The sequence below is a fragment of the Loxodonta africana genome, chromosome 2 (assembly GCF_030014295.1).
Source record: "Loxodonta africana isolate mLoxAfr1 chromosome 2, mLoxAfr1.hap2, whole genome shotgun sequence".
Lineage (NCBI taxonomy): Eukaryota > Metazoa > Chordata > Mammalia > Proboscidea > Elephantidae > Loxodonta > Loxodonta africana.
Window position 1 is genome coordinate 169659802 of NC_087343.1, and position 13513 is coordinate 169673314.

Genomic DNA, 13513 nt, shown 5'->3' on the forward strand with positions numbered 1-13513 from the left:
TGGTCTCAAAAGTAATTTGGTGTAGAGTATAGGGCTGAGTACGGGGAACCAAGATATAAGGTAAAGATGGGGTGGGGTAGCCAATCACGAGGGGCTCTGTGGATTCCACACAGGAGCTGGAACTTGACCTTAAAGACCATGGAAGCCACTGCAGGGTTTCAGGAAGGGAGTGAGCTGCTCAGCTTTGCAATTGAGAAAGCTCACTGGGCTATCAGCATGGAGATGGGACTGGAGGCCAGGAGACCTGTTTGGAGACTTGTACAGTGATCCAGGGAGGCAAGGTAAGGATCAGGACCATGACAGTGGCAGTGGGATACATGTACAAAGACAAAGATAAGGGAGAGATGTGGGAACAGTCAAAGAGATGGAGTCAACACGACTGGGTCACCAGCTGGCCATGGGGAGGTGAGAGGCAAGGTGATGCTGAAGGTACCAGTGACAGGTGACATGACAACTAGGTGCCAGTCACAGTGCTAAGCACCTGATGTGGATTCTCTCATTTCATCCTCACTTACAGGTTCTAACCCTGTAAACTTGCTAGTCCCAAGTTATAGCTGGGGCAGCTGGCTCAGAGAGGTGACACAGCAAACAAGTCGTGTAACTGGGACTTGAACCCAGGCGGTCTGGTTCCCAAGCTCCTACTTTTAACTGTTCTGCCTCACCGTTCCTTGAGTTCTGGCTTAGGTCACTGGGTGAATATGGACGCTTTGCCCTAATGCTGCCTATATAGGAGGGGCAGAAGATCCCCTGGTCTTATTGTCCCATACTAGGAATGGAAGTGTTTTGGGCTCAGGGCTCCGGGTAAGTTCCTGAGATGTATGCAGAAATACTAGAAACAGCTAAGAATGGTTTTGAACTAGCTCGTAGTAGCTTTGCAGCTTTGCTTCCTTTTCTGATGCTATGGGAAAGGCACTAGATTGGGAGTCAGGCCCAGGTTCTAGTCTAGTCTCTGCCACTTGCCAGCTGTTTGATCTTTGGTAGGTTACTTTAAGTTCCTAGATCTCCCTTTTTTCCCCTACATCTTGAGGTTGTTGGTCTAGTCTTCAAGTACATGAAAATCACCTGGAGCGTTTGTTAAAATACAGGTTTCTGGGCCTCACCCTCAGAGTTTCTGATTCAGTAGGTCTGGGGTGGGGCCTGAGAATTTGCATTTCCAACAAGTTTCCAGGGGGATGCTGATGCTGCTGGTCTGGGGACCACACTTTGAGGACCACTGCCCTAGATGCCCTGCCTGTCCCCTTTGAGCTTCAGGGCCCCATTCCAGGAGGCAGAGATATACCAGGAAAATAGTCACATCAATATTAATATCAGAGGTGGTTTAGTTCAATGCAAAGAGCATTAAACAAGTAAAAGAGGTTACACTTTGAAATGATAAGGTACAGTTCACCTGCCCTTCCATTCTCTTGTATTTTTTATTTTGTCCTCACCATCAGTGACCCCAAGCTTAGACCCCTCTAATAACTTGTTTACCCGTGTGGTTTCAGGATGGATGGGTCAGTGGAGGAACCCAGATATTTCCAGGTCCAGGACCCCCGACCCTGAGCAGTTGATGCACTGAAGATGCCCAGGATGGGTACAAGCCTCCCAAGATCTCAGGAGTGTATCAGCTTGAGAGAGAAAGTTTCTAATAGAGTAGCAGAAGGGCTGGCCTTTCACCTTGATTGCAGCAGGCCTCAGTATCACATCTGGCTAAGGAGAGGAAAAGCTGCCCTCTCTTCTCTCTCTCATGTTACCCATTCTGGTCTCCTTGGCCTCCAGGATCATACAAGGGAATGTTTTTTCCTGACCACACTCCAGGCATGAGCAGTGTCTAGCTTCCATGTCACCTGGTGCCAGAGATGTGATGAAGAAATTCCAGGAGATAAATGGAGATTACATGGAAATCAATCATGTGCAGCTGGTGTTCTCTGCAGGCACGTGTTCAATTTTATTTTCATTTTTCTCCCTGTTCCCTGGGATCAGCTCCTTTAAGAACTTGACACCAGCTAGACTTATGTGATTAAGTGGTAAACATAAGCTGGCTGCTGGAACCCTCTGTGTGTTTCTACAGAACTGAGAGGTTGTTCAGGGTAACTGATGGAGACATGAGTCTTTTGTGCCACAGAGGACATGGGAACTGTTTAAAGGCATTTTACTTCTTGTTTCTTGAAATCCTACCTTTAAAAAGTTGGCTTTTACTGTGTTGGCATCTCCTGTCTGGAGGGGGGATGGGAGGATAGAGAGAGTTGGAAGCTGGCAAAATTGTCACGAAAGGAGAGACTGGAGGGGCTGACTCATTAGGAGGAGAGCAAGTGGGAGTAAGGAGTAAGATGTATATAAACTTATATGTGACAGACTGACTTGATTTGTAAACGTTCACTTGAAGCTCAATAAAAGTTAATAATAAAAAAAAAAAGTTGCCTTTTTTGTTATTTCCCCTTAAAATTCACGTATAATTTTGGCTGCTCTCGGCTACATGTAGTAGAAGACTCGGATATCTGGGAGGAGAATGTGGGAATAATTCAGTGGCTCATCAACATCATCTGAGATCAGTATTCCTGCCATCTTTCTGTCCTGCCATAATCAGCATGTTTTCCTCAGGTTATAGTTCCTCATTGTCTCAAGATGGCTGCTGCAGCTCCAGATATCACATGTAGACACAGAAACCTGCAGGATGGATAACTGGATAAAATCAGTGTTCTATTAGGAAGAAAGGGTTAGAGTAAAAAATAACTGCTGGAGTGGCTTAATCTAGGTATCAATCTTTGTTCAGAAAGATTTGCCCTCTCTCTTCTATATAAGACATTAAGTACAAACATCCTGGCATACTGGGACTTCCACAGAATGCCCTCAACTTACATTTCCTGGTTTTATTGTCTACTGTTCGTTCTTTGCAGGTAGGCATTGGGCAGCCAAACAGGACCACTTACTGTTGCTAGAACTTGCCATACATTTCATTTTTACCCCCTTGCATGTGCTTAGGCTGTGCCCTGTATCTGGAACATAACCTGTCCATGACCCTTCTCTCTCAATGTAAAACATGTCAAGGACAGAGCCTTCCTCTTCTCCTGCGCATCCTCGTCTTTTTAAAACAAGCTTTTTATTACAAAACAAAATATAAAAGACTGAAAACCATACAAAACAGTTGTAAACTTAATGTATTATAAGGTGAACACCCTTGTAGCCACCACCAGGCCAAGAAATAAAATGTTGCCCTTTCCAGTCACAGTTCCCATTCACCCTAGACACTGTAGTTCAGTCTCACCTATTTTAAAGTTTTATGTGTCCTTTAAGTCAGGTTTCTCCTCCATTTCTTTCTTATGATTTGCCTCTCAAAGAACCCAGGCTTGTAGACTTATTTAATGCATACTCATGGTTCAGGTTAACATGTTCCTTGGTTTCCTTTATTTCCTGCAAATTGGCAGCTGGATCCAGAGGTGATCAGACTAGTGGGGATTCTCTGGCAAGACTATATTTGTTGTTATGTTCCTTCATCAGGAGATGCATAATATTTGGGGTTTTGCTCTTTTTTTTTTTTTAATGTTAGCAGCCATTAATTGTTGTAAAATGGTGGTATTCTAATTCTGCCTTTTTTTTCCCTCCGTTTATTCAGTGGGAGTGTTCTTCACATTTCTGCCCTGAGTCCTTGTGGCATGATCCCAGAGGTCTTTCATAGCTTCCTTGGCCTCTAGTGTGTTAAGATGTTGTAAATTCGTTGGCACGTTTTCTTCTCCAGACATGGAATCAGTCACTTCTCCAAGAAGCCCCCTTGATTTCTTTTAGGAGGAAATGGTATTTCAGGACCACAGTATGGGCACTAGGGATGCTCTTTGCTACTGGGTTTGCTACTGGCCTTTTCATGAGACAGCGGTAGAAGATTATAAATATATTTATTCTTACAAATTTGTAAAATACCTCGAGTTCATAAATATATGTTCAATTTACATTCAAGACTCTCTAGTTTTTTCTATTCTCTATTACATCTGTGTATCTCCTTTCTTCACATCAAGAACCCTGGTTTTCGAAGACACGGGATAGTAGAATTAGACTCTTTTGTCTTATCCCACATTATACACACAGCAGTCTCAATAACAATACTAATTCTACTACCAATATAATACTGAAAAGATTAAAAATTACTTTTGCATGTACTTTCTCTGTTCTCTCCCCATTGTGTCTATTGTCCTATATCTGTGTTATACTGTTCTCTTTCCTATTTACTCTTTTTTAGTCTTAGTTCTACAGGTAACTATATATATTTAATGTTCACCATCAGTCTGTGTATTGATGTCTCTGTTGTCAGTTTGGTTATCTGAACCTTGTTCTCTAACACGTTCCTTAGGAAAGACTCATGGGAGCAATATTTCTTGAGTTCTTAAATGCTGATAGCAGATGTGCCCTTTATACTTAAAAGTCAATTTTGCTGGATATAAAACCCTTGGCTCACATTACCTTTCCTTGAATATCTTATATATGCTACTACATTTTCTTCTGACAGAAAGCATTACTGTCACAAAGTTTTATGGTAATCTAATTCTCTTCCCCTTATAATTCACTTGTTTTTTTTTTTTTAATATATAAAGGATGAGTCCACCCATCCTTTTTTCCTTTCTCCCCCCTTCCCTCCATCCTTCTTTTCCTTCCTTTCTTTCCAGTAAGTTTATATACTGGATTATGCCTTAGTGTTGGTCATTCTAAGTTGATATTCTTAGTTATAGAGTGTGCTCTTCAAATATATAGTTTCATTTTTTTCTAATTTCAAAAAAACTTTCTTGAATTATAGTTTTTAGTATTTTTTATTATCTTTTCTTCCTTCAGCAAATCCTTATCTGTATGTCAGATCTTTTTTGCCTATCTTTACTATTTGTCGCTTTCACTTGATTCTTTACTTCTCTCTCTAACCCCCACCTTCATTTCTTCTTTGTTTAAAAAAAAAAAGTCCTCTTTTTCACCTGTTGTGTTTTTTATCTTTTTATTTCTTCTAATTTGGTATTCATTTCTGAAATGTTTTCCTTCTTTATTTCTAATTCCTTTTTTAGTTTGTTTCCTCATTTCTTGAGTCTAATTCTAACTTGTTCTTTCATGTCTTGTAGCATTTTGTTAATATCTTTTAGCTCATTTTGAATAGGTTACAATTTTGATCTGTTTTGTGACCATGTCTTTTGCCTGTGCTCTTTGTCTGTAGAGATGTTATTCTGCTTCTTATCCTTTTTATGGGATTTGAGACTAATACTTTTCTGTTGCTCATTTTTTTGTGAAATTAATTTTCTTGAACTTTTAGGATATGATGAATATCCTAGGCTGGGTTCTCTAGAGAAGCAAAACCAGTGAAGTGTATAAACATATATAGAGATTTATATCAAGGAAATGACTCACAAGGTTGTAGAGGTTGGAATGTCCCAAGTCCTCGATCAGGATAGAAGCTTCTCTTGACTCACGTAGCTATAGGGGCTGGCGAGCCCAAGATTGGCAGGTCAGAGAGCAGGGCTCTTGCTCACAGGCTGTGAAGATCAATGAATCCCAAGATCGTCACGGAAGACCGCAGGTAAGCTGCTAGCTCAAGTCCCAAGCTCCCATGAACAGAAGCCAGCTGTAAGATCCAGCATGAGCAAAAGCCCATGAGCCTTGCCAAAATGTTCACTTATTCAGTACAGGCCACTCACCCAAGGAAACACCCTTTCAACTGAAGGGCTGCTCACAGCAGATCCCATCATGGAGGTGATCACATGATATCAAATCTCATCATGGAAGTGATCACAACAACATATGACTGCTAAACCACTGAGAATCATGGCCCAGCCAAGTTGTAACACAACCTTAACCATCACAGTGAGGTTTGGGGAGGTTTTTCTAACTTCACAGATCCTCCTCTTCTATGTTTTATGGATAATGTTAAAAATTGTGACAGTTTGCTTGCTTAGATTTCCAGGCTGTGTTCCCCTCTCCCATTTTGTCTGAAATTCCTCTTTCCTTTTGTCTCTGTTGTTTGTGGCCTGTTCAATTTTGACTTTACTTTTAGCAGTTTCTCATCAGTGCAGGTCTTGATCTTCTCTGGCCGATGAGCATCAAGAGTTCACAGGGGCTAGATTGCTCCAACCCCTCCAAACCTGCTTACTGTAGACCTCTTGTACCCACCTGTTACTGGATTCGGTAGAAAACGTCCCGATTTTAGCTACTGTTCTCACATTGGCCCACCATGCTTTCCGGTGAATACCTGTTGTTTCTTTTGGTGTTCTGTTCTCAAGACTATTAGCCACTGCTCCCATTGCTTACTTTTTGCTCCTGTGCAGACTCCAATAACACAAAGCCTTGTGACTAATGATGGTTTGTTCTCACCCATTTATATTTTAGGGTTCATTGGGATGCCTTTTTAGTTAATTTGGTTGTAAATGTTGTTCCATGGGCTTCGCTGTGTAATTGTTCAGTGTGCTTACATGGGGATTCAGGGATACTTAAAAACTACCCTGCCTCTGCCTCCTCTGCTATCTTTCTTCATCATTTAATTCCTCCAGTGCCTCTTACATACATTGTGGATGCTCATAAATGTTGACATCACACTGAAGAATTGTTCTTGTGGGCAGAAAAAATATTTACCTGGAAATATTTTGTTTTATGTAGACCATTTGATCCCAGAATTCCTGTGGTTTTTTTTGTTTGTTTTTTTTTTTTTCCTGTCTCCAGGTACCTTTTATTAGTGATGAATGCCTAGAAGGAGTAATACTAAATGAGGAGTTTTGTTTTTTTGTACTGGTGTCAGTGCCTCTTTGAAAAAGTGCACTGCCCCAGAAAAGCAAATACATTTTTATGTCAAGTGGCAATTCTGATGAATTCCTAATGGCTTTTGGAAGCATTATGTTAAGAAGGAGTCTGAAGCCACATCCTATCTCACTGGGTTTATAAATTAGAGGGCTTTGCACCACAAGTAACAGAAAACCCAATTCAAAATGACTGAAACAATAAGAGGATTTAATATACTAAAATAGCAAGAAGTCCAGGGGCAGGGCAGCTTCAGAGCTGGTTAAGTCAGCAGTTGGATAATGTCATCTTTCTTTTCTATCATCCTCAGCATGTCTGCCTTTTCCCCTCAGAGATACAAGATTCCTGCAGAAGCTACAACCCAGATCATAGACAATATTTTTTCCTTGTCACTTTTTAATCAGTGAGAATACCCTTTCCCTGGTCCCTGCCTCTAACGCCAACAGATTCCTCAAGTGATTCTATCCTTCAACCAATCCCTAGTAAGGAAAATGGTACCACCACGATTGGCACAGACTCGCCAAGATATATCACTCAGTTCTGTGAGGAAAATGTGGTAACTATAATAAAATCAAGGCCCTACCTGCCAGCCAGAAAGGGAAAATAACTATTGGATAAACAATTGCAGTGTTTTCCACAATGAGGAGTATCATGATTGATGAACTATGTCTGCTGTGGGCATAGGACAGTGATGTGGTGTCATAGGGCCATGTATTTGTTACACCCGATGTGACCCTTTAGTGTTTAAAAAAATTCTTTCACATCTGTTGTCTCTACTCTTGGTCAAAACTGTCCTTGACCAAGCAGATAGGAATCACTATTCTTACTTTGTAGTAGGGACACTGAGACCCAGAGAGGCAAATAGACTTGTACAAGGTCACGCATCCAGGGAATGACAAAGCAGGGTTTCCTGACTCCAAGTCTGGTACGCCTTCTGCTTTCCCATACTTTCCAACTCTAGTGGTTGGTTGAAACCAGGTTCCTTTTCTAGAGGGGCAGGGAAGGGACACTAAAAGGGAAGCCTGGAGGCTACCAAGGCTGGTCAAGACCTCACCCTACAAGAAGGCTTGCTTTATTTCTTTCCTTCTTTCTTTTCTCTCTCTCTTTGTCCTCCTCCTCTGCTTCCTCCGTCTCCTTTTAATAGCAACTTTATTGAGATATAACTCACATACCATGAAAGGCCAGCTCTTTAAGGTATACATTCCATTGGTTTTTGGTGTATTCACAGAGTTGTGCATCCATCGCCACTAAAGCCTTCCTTTCTCAGTAACCCTTATAACTTTGCAACTAGAGAGGGGAGGTTTGCAGAGGGAGAGCCTGGTGATGGCTCCCTGGGGTTCCAGGTCTGTGCCTTGTCAAGGGTAACAAATGCAGATCCCTACAGGGGTTCAGGCAGGCCAGGTGAATGAGTGACGCCACCTATGTGAGAGAGCAGAACAGGTCCATTAGTTGAATGCACTTGTGTTCTTAAATGTTCAGAGTAAACAGTTACGTGAATGAGAGAGAGTGTGATGAGGTTTATAATCAAATATCTGTTTCACATATTTGTCGTCAAACACTGTAACAATGCTTGCACAAGATGGCTTGATGGTTCCCCCTTGTTCTGTAGTCAGCCACAGATGTTTTGATGTTAACAATTCTACACGGGCTTCAACAGATGGCTCCCCAAACCCTGCTGCTCTGTAAACAACATGTGTACATCATCTCCTCCACCTTATCCTGTACCTCGATAGAGGAAAGAAATGATCCTTTTTGACTGGGCAATGCTCAGCTGTTTTATCCATTATCTCTTTGGTTTTATACCAGCCTTGTGAAGTTTTCACCCCTGTTTTAGAGATGTAGAAACTGAGGCTCAGAGAAGTTAAATAATTGCCCAAGGCCACTTATCTGGCCAGTTGCAGAGTCAGTTTTGAATCTGGATTGCTGACTCAAAACCAATGTATTACTTTTCACTTATTTTTGCTTTCTTGCTTTTATGACTGTGCTTTTACCTGAGTGGGGTTCCTTGGCCCCGGATTTTAAAGTTGAGCTTTGGGGGCTAGAAAAACCCACTTCATCTCTGCCTTCCTAATGCTTTTTCTTTTTAAAAAGACATCTGTATTAGGACCCTTTGGTTGCAAGTGACTGAAACTCATCTTGAATCAGCTTAGATAAAAAGAAGGAATTTATTGATTTAGGAAACTGAAAAGAGCTGGACTGCCTTCACGTATAACTGGATCCAGGGGTTTGGATGTCTTTAGAGACCTCTTCTTGGTGCTGTTTGCTTCCCCTCAGGGTGGCAAGAGGCTTCCAGCAGCTCCAGGCTTTCTTCCACCAGCGTGGCAGAGCCAGCAGAAGGAGAGAGGTGCTTTACCAATACTTGCAGTTAGAGTCACTGTACCAACCTTCGTTACCTGGTTTGGGCCATGCACTTATCTTTAAAGCTTGTGTTGTGGTCAGAGGATACCATACTCTCTGGTCCTATATGGGTTAAGTCTCCACACTTGAAACTGAGGTAGATGCCAGTCCCAAACCTCATGAACTGGCAGTGGAAGGCTGATTCTGCAAGATGTACATGTGCATTCCAGAAAGATGAGGGACTAAATGTTGGGTAGGCAATTGCCTGCTTCTATATTTAGGATTAATATTCATTAAGTATCCCGAGGACCCAAAAAAAGTACCCTCAACAAGGATCCTGGATTACAAAAAAGGGGGGCCAAATACAGAATATTAATACCACTTCAATAACAGGTATCCTTTTATCAACAGTTCAGATATTGGGACATTTGCCAAACTTGTACTTTTAATAATAGAAAAAGAATGGGCAAGATTTATTTTGCCACGTAGAACTCACATAGCTACAATATAGATTTCCTAGGGTCTTAGCACAGCTTCCTAGTATGGTAATGCTTCATCTATCTAACATCATTAGGGAGTGAGGTTTTCTGGGTGAGTGGTTTATGCTTTTAAGATTTAAGTCTGTTAAAAAAAACTTTCGTAAAACACTTCTTTACACTAATAAATTACACTGATAAAATGAACATAAATTAACACTTTCTAAACCATTTTGTAACATGCTTCTAGAAGTTAGGGTGTATACTAGTAGGTGTGAAAAACAGCAGAATAAAAGCGACCTTTATTTTCTGGTCCTGAGTTGTGAGTGGTGGGGGGTGGCGGGGGGAGGTGAGGACATAATTTTTGTATGAAACAAACTTGAGTACATATGGAATGTGCTCTTATATCTTGGTGCTGTTGAGTCAGTTCTGACTCATAGTGACCCTCTGTACAACAGAACACTGCCCAGCCCTGCACCATCCTCACACTGGTTGCTTGAGCCCAATGTTTGAGCCCATTGTTGAAGCCATTGTGTCAGTCCATCTCTTTGAGGGTCTTTCTCTTTTTCACTGACCCTCTACCTTACCAAGCACAGTGTCCTTCTCCAGGGACTGGTCTCTGTTAATAGCATGTCCAGAGTACTCAAGACAAAGTCTCGCCATCCTCCCTTCTAAGGAACATTCTGGCTGTGCTTTTTTCAAGACTGATTTGTTTGTTCTTCTGGCAGTCCGTGGTATATTCAATATTCTTTGCCAACACCATAATTCAGAGGCATCAACTCTTCTTCAGTCTTGCTTATTCATTATCCAGCTTTCACATGCATATGAGGTGACTGAAAATACCATGGCTTGAGTCAGGCACACCTTAGTCCTCAACATGACATCTTTGCTTTTGAACACTTTAAAGGGGTCTGTTGCAGGAGATTTGCCCAAGCAGTATGCTGTTTGATTATTTTATTTTATTGTGTTTTAGGTGAAAGCTTACAGTGCAGAGTAGTTTTTCATTCAAAAATTTTATACACAAATTGTTTTGTGACATTAGGTGCAGTCCCCACAATGTGTCAGCGCTCTCCCCTTTTCCCTTTCCACCCTGGGTGCTCAGTGTCCATCTAATTTTCCTGTCCCTCCCTGCCTTCTCGTCGTTGGTTTTGGGCAGCTGCTGCCCATTTGGTCTCATATACTTGACTGAACTAAGAAGCACCTTACTCAGGTGTGTTATTTGTTTGTTTTACAGGCCTGTCTAATCTTTAGCTGAAAGTTGGACTTAGGGAGTGGCTTCAGTTCTGAGTTAACAGGATGTCCGGGGCTGTAGTCTCAGGGGTTCATGCAGTTACTGTCAGACCAGTAAGTCTGGTCTTTTTTTGTGAATATGAATTTTGTTCTACATTTTTCTCCCATTCTGCCTGGAACTCTCCATTGTGATTTCTGTCAGAGAGGTTAATGGTGGTAGCCGGGCACCATCTAGTTCTTCTGGGCTCGGGTTGTTGGAGGCTATAATTCATGTGCTCCATTAGTCCTTTGGACTAATAGTTTCTCTGGGTTTTCTTCATTCTCCTTTGCTCTGAACACACTGGGACCAATAGATGTATCTTAGACGGCTGCTTGCAAGCTTTTAGAACCCCAGACACTGCTCACCAAAGTAGGATGTAGAATGTTTTTTTTATAAACTATGTCATGCCAGTTGACCTAGATGTCCCTGGAGACCATGGTCCCCAGCCCTCCTCCCCAGTAACTTAGTCCCTCACGGTGTTTGGATGTTTCTCAGAAGCTTCTATGACTTTGCCTTGGTCAACTTGTGCTGACTTCCCCTATATCGTGTGTTGTCTCTCCGTTCACCAAAGTTAATACTTGTCTACTATCTAGTTAATGACTTCCCCTCACCACCCCTCCTCTCCCTTGTAACCATCAAAGATTTTTTTTTTCTGTGTGTAAACCTTTTCTTGAGTTTTTATATTAGCGGTCTCAAAGAATATTTGTCCTTTTGTGATTGACTAGTGTCACTCATTGTAATGCCTTCCAAATTCATCCGTTTGTGGAATTCATCATTGTTCTTTATGATTATGTAGCATTCCAGTATGTGTATGTACCACAATTTATTTATTCATTTATCTGTTGATGGGCTCTTAGGTTGTTTCCATCTTTTTGCTATTGTGAATAATGCTGTAGTGAACATGGGTGTGCATATGTCTATTTGTGTGATGGCTCTTATTTCCCTAGGATATGTTCCTAGGAATAGGATTGCAGGATCTTTCAGTATTTCTTTTTCCAACTTTTTAAGGAGGTGCCATATTGTTTTTCATAGTGGTTTTACCATTTTACATTTTCACAAGCAGTGCATAAGAGTTCCAATCTCCCACAGCCTCTCCAGCATTATTTTCAGGTTTTTTTTTTTTTTTTTTGATTAGTGCCAGTAATGTCGGCATGAAATAGTATCTTATTGGTTTTGATTTGCATTTCTTTAATGGCTAGTGAATACGAGCCTCGTGTGTGTCAGCTGCCTGAATGTCTTCTTTGGTGAAGTGTCTGTTCATACCCTTTGCCCATGTTTTAACTGGGTTATTTGTGTCATTTGATGGCTTGACTACAACTTCCATGGACACTGATTGTGAATCCAAGTAAAATGAAATCCTTGACAACTTCAGTCTTTTCTCTGTTTATCATGGTGTTGCTTATTGGCCCAGTTGTGATGATTTTGGTTTTCTTAATGTCGTGGTGTAATCCATACTGAAGGCTGTAGTCTTTGATCTTCATCAGTAAGTGCTTCAAGTCCTTTCAGCAAGCAAGGTTGTGTCACCTGGATATCATAGGTTGTTAATGTTAATTCCATTAACATATGGAACAGAATGCAAAAATTTTAGGAATATTTTAGATGAAGCCTGAGCTGATTCAGGCTGTTATCCAGATTCCACCTTTCCCTCCTATCCCATTTCTTTTCCCTAGTCATATCCATGTGCCTTTAGGGAAGAGTCGACCTCTAATGCACTTAGGGTATGGAGGCTATTTGCTCCTTTTCCAGGTGTCTCCAGGCTGCAGTGCTTTTTCTTCTTCTTCGATGTGTATTGTTTTGAGCAGTTCTCTATCACTGCTTGGTCTTTAATCTAGGGAATAATTGAGCATTATAGGGGTAACCAGATAGTCAAGCTTTCTAGGTAAAATAACATTAAAATTTACACATATACCTAAATCAGTGGATTTGACAGGACAGAGTTCTATTCTTCTTCTGTAAAAGAAGTTCAAAGGTGTCTTAGGCTGGATTCGCTAGAGAAGCAAAACTAGGAAAGCATACAAACATATATAGAGACGGATTTATATTAAGGAAATGGCTCACACTGTTGTAGAGGCTGGAATGTGCCAAGTCTGTGGGTCTGGATAGAGGCTTCTCCTGATACCCGTAGCCATGGGGGCTGGTGCACCCAAGATCGGCAGGTCAGAGAGTAGGGCTCTTGCTCACAGGCTATGGAGATTGGCAGGCAAGACCACAGGTAAGCTGCTAACTGAAGTCCCAAGAACTGGGGGTCATACGAACAGGAGCCAGCTGCAGGATCCAGTGCAAGCAAAAGACCCTGAGCCTTGCCGCTTATATTCAGTGCAGGCCACACACCCAAGGAAACCCGCTTTCAACTGATTAGCCACTCACAGCAGATCCCATCATGGAAGTGATCACATTATGTCAGATCTCATCATGGAAGTGATCAAAACATCATACAGCTGCCAAACTACAACATAATTGCCAAACCACTGAGAATCATGGCCCAGCCAAGTTGACACCCAGCCTTAACCATCTCAAAAGGCTATGTGACTTGTCCAATGTGGACTCACACTGGAAAGAGATTGGTGAAGCCTTTGAGACTGACCACCAGATAAATGGGACATCCACTGGCCTGGTCACTGATTCCATCCCATGACTCTTGTCACTTAAAGGGATGTAGGTTTCCTATGCTTTCTAGACATTTGTGCAGAATAGT

At 41.6% G+C, this 13513-nt stretch overlaps 1 protein-coding gene and 1 long non-coding RNA gene across 4 annotated transcripts in view; both read left to right on the forward strand.

The window, feature by feature from the left end:
• The window catches only part of LOC111751236 (uncharacterized), a 79870-nt gene extending 67948 nt beyond the window's left edge, over positions 1 to 11922 (forward strand). The window contains exons 3-4 of one of the 3 annotated variants that reach the window (XR_002786333.2): positions 114 to 281; positions 1759 to 11922. This is a non-coding gene — a long non-coding RNA (uncharacterized LOC111751236). Of the gene's footprint in view, positions 1 to 113; positions 282 to 1484 lie in introns of all 3 variants that reach the window. The other 2 variants (XR_002786335.2, XR_002786334.2) reach the window with 2 other exon arrangements.
• GALNT10 (polypeptide N-acetylgalactosaminyltransferase 10) overlaps positions 1 to 13513 on the forward strand; it is a 270053-nt gene that overhangs the window by 68571 nt on the left and 187969 nt on the right. The window lies entirely within an intron of this gene.